A 5,810-nucleotide genomic window follows, 5' to 3' on the forward strand; every position below is an offset into this window, starting at 1 on the left:
GAATGGGAATAAATAATACTCAATAAGTGTTTTAATCAAATGTGTGTCTTTAAAAACGAAGACATACACACTAGTCACACAAACATGTATCAAGATGGCTTCCAATAATTATGAGGAAGGTATAGAAGTTGACAATTTGATTTTCAATCAAACTCATGCTCCACATGAATTATTGTATATCGTGAAAAAGATCCAAGACAAGTGAACACAAAAGTCATGGCAAGGATGAATTATATGGAGGTCTAGACAAATAATAACTTGAATGTGTGGAGATTGGACATATAAATAAGGCATATAGTAGATCCTATGGATTATAATGTGTGAACATGAGCTAATGAAGATGGACAATGATTAGGAAAAGAGCCAAGCATAGCCCAAGTTTGTCACATACAAATATGTAAAGCCTATAGTTTTTCTAGCATAAGGGCCAATGATATTTAAAAATATTGACATTAAGAAAGATTGTAAGTTGTCTTGTCCATAGAAATATTAAATATTCATTTTTGGACATGCAGTATTGCTTCAAAAAAACATGCAAACAAAAGTGAGGTTGGATTGTTAATACATATATGGATGGAGCATAACTAATCAAATGCCTATTCCTTTACTAGTTGTAACATCAAATTTATCAGATTTTCACAATCCATTTAAATATTGCATACATGTTTTTGGCTTTTGATTGTGTAATTTTTTTCATCAATGTTTGAATAAAGAGCAAGAAGGGTGTGTATAATGCAAGTTATAGATAAAGCCATTCTTAATAGGTATAAAAAGGAGGAAGAGGAGAGAAGGGGCATACAAAAAGAGAGGAAAAAGTCAAAGAAGGCGGACAAGGGAGGAATAACCAAAGGGAGAGAGTTGAAAATAGCACCCCCACCCCCACCTCAGAAAAAAAAAAATTAAGAAAAAAAAACTCAAGAACCCACCATCCCGAACAAAATAAACAAAAAGAAAAAGAAAAAGAAAGAACAACTATCAAGGAACTAAACAACAATTAGCAAGAAGGAACCATAGACGAGAAGAGACAAGTATAAAGAGAAAGAAGAAAAGAACCCAAAAGGATATCCCTTAAAAAGAGATGATCCTTGATGGTGTGCAAAAGGAGCCATGTCCACTTGTTGTGTTATAGTTAACTATGTATTAGATCTATCTATTTTGGAAGGGGTAGTTAATGCCTTAAAAATGACATCAATGATAAGGATTTTCACTACTGTACCTCAAAATCCATTTCTTATTATGAAGGAACCAAATGCAATACAATAATTTTCTTGGGAGAACTAAATCATTTGAAGAATTTGATGACAATTCTTCTAGTCATAAGTTGAAGCTCAAGACTTGGTTGATGCCTCATCCTTATATGGGTGAGCCCCAATGCTCCCTTACCACTTTCTATGGATATAACTAAATTATGGTTTGGGATGAGGGTTAAAATCTTATCAAGTGTTAGAATTAGGGATGTAAGTTATGACAAGGGGGCCTTGAATAGAGAAGAGGAGCAAATAGATATTTTTTTTCATAGAATTCTTGGCATTAATTCTATATCCTAGCATCAAAATTGATCCTTGTTCTAACGTAAGTCTTTAGTTGACCATTAACTTTTGAGCCAAGGTCAGACTCACCCTCATTAATTGTGTTTTCCCTTATCCATGAGGCTCCACTTTGTACCAGTAGAGGTACCTATTATATTGAGAGGAGAAATATGATACATGTTGATTCAAAGAGTTAGGGTATTTATTTTATGTGAGAGAAGAGCCTTGCAACTATAGTTTTGTACCTAGAGTTTTGCCCCTTACGAGTGAATTCTATTTGTCAAGGGAATAGTTAGAAATATTATATCTTGTACAACCTTTGCAAATGTGGATAAACAAGCATATGTGCAACATGGATAACTTTAAGGAACCCCTCCGAAAAAAATACCTAAAATATTGGCGAATCCAACATTTTATGGGCGAGACAAATTTCATGTCAAGGGCAATTTTTTTGTTCCATGTAGGGAAATTAAGTATTATATGTTGGTAATTTTTTTCTTGCCCTAACAAAAATCATTTAAAATTTGGCAAATTAAAAAAATTCTTGTTGACACATAAATAAATGTTGGTTTTTTTTTTCTTGCCAAAACTTAGTTTGTAATGTCAAAGGCGAATTACTTTTTTTGTAGGAAAATGAATAATAACGATCTTGGCTAATCTTTAGTGGTAAATTGAAAACTTGTTTAATTTGGAAGCGAATTTGCCAAGTGTATTATCTAGCAACCTTTAAGGCTTTAGGGTTGCCTAGTGTGCCATCTATTATTAATAATGTCGATGTCACCATCACCAACTTGTCCACCGTCACATTGGTATCATTAATACAATACTTTTATTGACCATTGATTAATTAGAGATCAATGACAAAAGATGCATTTCGGGGCTAGTTGCTCAAAAACACTTGGAGCCACATGAAATTCTTTGGAATGGAGACACGTGACAATTTTTGCATGATAACCACTCACTAAAATGTAATGAACGTCATATCAAGATTAAAACCATAAATGTGGGGCTAATAGTTACAATTAATATGTTCCATTTCTAGCCAGCTTGGCAAACACTCTAACATTAATGCGAGTACATTCCCCACACTTGCAAATTAATAGGAATACTAAAACAAAAGATATGAAAGATCACAAACAATTTAATTCAATTGCTATTAAAGAGTCTCTTCAATTCCTCTTTCACTATCATTTCTTGAATTCTCAATTCTATTTTTGGGTCTCAGTTATGTTAGTTTGTAGAGTTTCTTAGGTGTAGTCTGTAGAATGTGTAGATTTGTTTGTAGACTCTAGGTTTGTAATTGTCATGGTTACACCAATTTGGTTGAAATGCAGTACAATGGGTCTACAAAATCCATTTTTTGGCATGATATCTGAGGATGTGCTAGCTATGGTTTGCAAGGAAGATTCCACTGGTCTTTTTCTTTGCTATGATTTATTCATGGTCCTCAACCATGAATTCTTAAGAAATGAGAAAGGTATCGCATGCCCACGGACATTAATTTCTACTTCCTCGCGTTTCTTCTTGATCTAGGAGGCAATCAAGTAGACATTTTGATACTTTTGCATAATGTTTTTAAGGAAACATTTTTAGAAGACAATGTCAAAATCCTTGTATTGGTTAGGCATTGGCATCCCTTTTGCAAATGTAGCAGACAAGTGTTGGGAGCAAGGCATGTGAGCATTGTACAGATGCAACCCTTCCTACTGGGCTTGAATGAAGGCCAATTGACTTGTCATCGGAAGTGAGCGCAACTTAGGAGGGATTTTTTGCAGAAGTGGTTATTGTTGGACGACGTCAATGACGATGACTTCACATGTTGCATGAGTTCAAGGAAATTATCATCTCCAAGAGATTCCTAATGGAGGGCTTGAAGACCTTTCTGATTGAAGGCTTCAAACCCTCAACTTGTTCCCTATTCCCTATTCCCTATTCGTTGTTCCCTGTTCCCTATTCCTTGTTTCCTATTCAATGAAACCTTGTTCCTTGCCCCGTGCCCTTTGGACAAAAAATCATTTTAAGAATTTTGTCGTTGTTGATAAAAATGATTAATAGTTACTTCGGATTGGGCTTTGCCCTTGCATGTAAATTATGAAATAGTAAAATTAGGTTGATTTAATCAGCTATTTTGAATATTTATGCTACAAATATGTACATTATACAATCTCAAACTTAATCAATGAAAATAATAGTTTTTGGCTTCTCAATTCATTGTTCTTGTAAACATGTGGATTGTTGTTCAATTTTGTTTTTACAAATTAAATTATTTGGTTTCAACTATAATTGTTATAGAGTGATACTAATGAATCATCATTTTTTGAAATGCACTTTTAAAATATTAATTTGCAACTCTGTTATAAAAATTAACTGTTAGACTCTTAGAAACAAAAAAATGGTTTCAACAATCCCTTTGTGGTTTCATATTTAATTCATGAATTATAGTCAAAGATTATTCAACTGAAAATTCTCCAATGAAAATTTGTAATATATATATATATATATGTATGTATGTATGTATGTATGGCCTAAAATTTTAAAACATGTAAATTTCTATAATTCATGGAAGATGAATGCATGACCATGCAAGTTATATAATAATAATGATTAATTATTCTAATTTGTAGTTAATAGTTATAATAGTTTTAATCAATAGTAATTTATTTAAAAACATTAAATAAATTAAAAAATAGTTTGTTAAAGATAAACTTATTATACATGTAACATTATGTAATTTAAATTGTATAAATTATATTGAATTTTGATTTGAAAATAAAAAGTTCAAATTATAACTTATTTATAAATATTCATATAAAATATTGAATATTAAATTATTAATTAAATACTTCATATTTTCAAATCTAAATATATTTAAATATCATCATAATATTTTTAATCATATTTTAAATTATCTAAAAAATGCTACGGTTATTAAAATTTAGATTAAGTTATCATTATCAAGCAATTATTGATCGATGAATGATTATAATTTTATATTTTCGATTTTCATTTGTTTTTCATGTTTAATTTTACTCTAATCCAAATCAAAGAATTTTAAAAATTGTTTAAAACTTTAAATTCTATAATCTATTATATCCTCAAATGATTAAATAAAGTTTAGAGTCTTTAGATTTGACATTACAAGTTTCAAGTTTCAACAAAAGTTTTAAAGTAGTGAAATTTAAAATATTAATATAAGTATTTTAATATTTATTAAATTATTTGGGCAATAAGTTAATAACATCATCATTTGTCAAGAAATTCAAATAAGTTAATAACTAAATGTATGCACTTTGTGATTTAAATACTAGTTAATATACTAAACTTGTGAAATAATTTAATGCATTTTATATTTGAATTTGCAACAATAAGTCAATTTAATATTTGTTATGCGAAATGTTTAACGAATTGATTTGGACTGTCAAATGAAAGATAGATCAATGACCTGTTGGAATACTTTTAGAATAATTGAGAGGGGGGTGAATCAATTATCCAAGGTCCAAATGTACAATTAATTTTTTTCACAACTTAGTGAACCCATATCTATAAAACATTTTCACTATGCATGCATCCATTAGATTATGCAATCACTTGAACTTGTAAGTTAGTGTCAAATCAAATTTGCAGAAATAAAAACATGAAACATAACAGATTCAATAACACATTTGACACAATGATTTGATGTGGAAACCCAATTTGGGGAAAACAACCAGTAAAATGCTACTAATTCTCACTCTTCTGAAGTGATGCTGTGTGAAAGGCCAACCCTGTTAAAGGTTACAATGCACACTATTGAATGTGACCTAGTTAAAGGATCTCAATCACCCAATTAGGAGTGAGCCTTGTTAGAGGACTTCAGATCATTCACTTGGAATGTCACCCTAATAAAAGATTGACAAATGGCTATTAGGTCAATCTTAATCCAAAGGATTTACTCTAGACAGGTGCAACAATTAGAAAGTAACAACAAGGCTTGATCTGATAACAACTTACAACATACTTGCAGATTACATATCTCTGTTTCAATTCTCCATTCTGCTTGACTTTCACACACTACAATTCTGGTAGCTTGTTCACCCTTTAAGCATCCATACCCTTAAGCCTTCTTGCTTTGCTTGCCAATGCAGTCTCTTCTCGTAGGTCACTGAATGAAGCAATACCCTAGACTTCTTGTCTTTCTTAGGTTCTCGCACTTAACAACCTTTACTTCTGACCAGTCATCTCTAATAATAAAAAATTAAGATCTTTTGCCATTCATTCTCCTTCGTCCATTTTAGAGTTAGG

Source organism: Cupressus sempervirens, chromosome 2, assembly GCF_028749045.1.
Source record: "Cupressus sempervirens isolate cs-2001-9-10 chromosome 2, ASM2874904v1, whole genome shotgun sequence".
Lineage (NCBI taxonomy): Eukaryota > Viridiplantae > Streptophyta > Pinopsida > Cupressales > Cupressaceae > Cupressus > Cupressus sempervirens.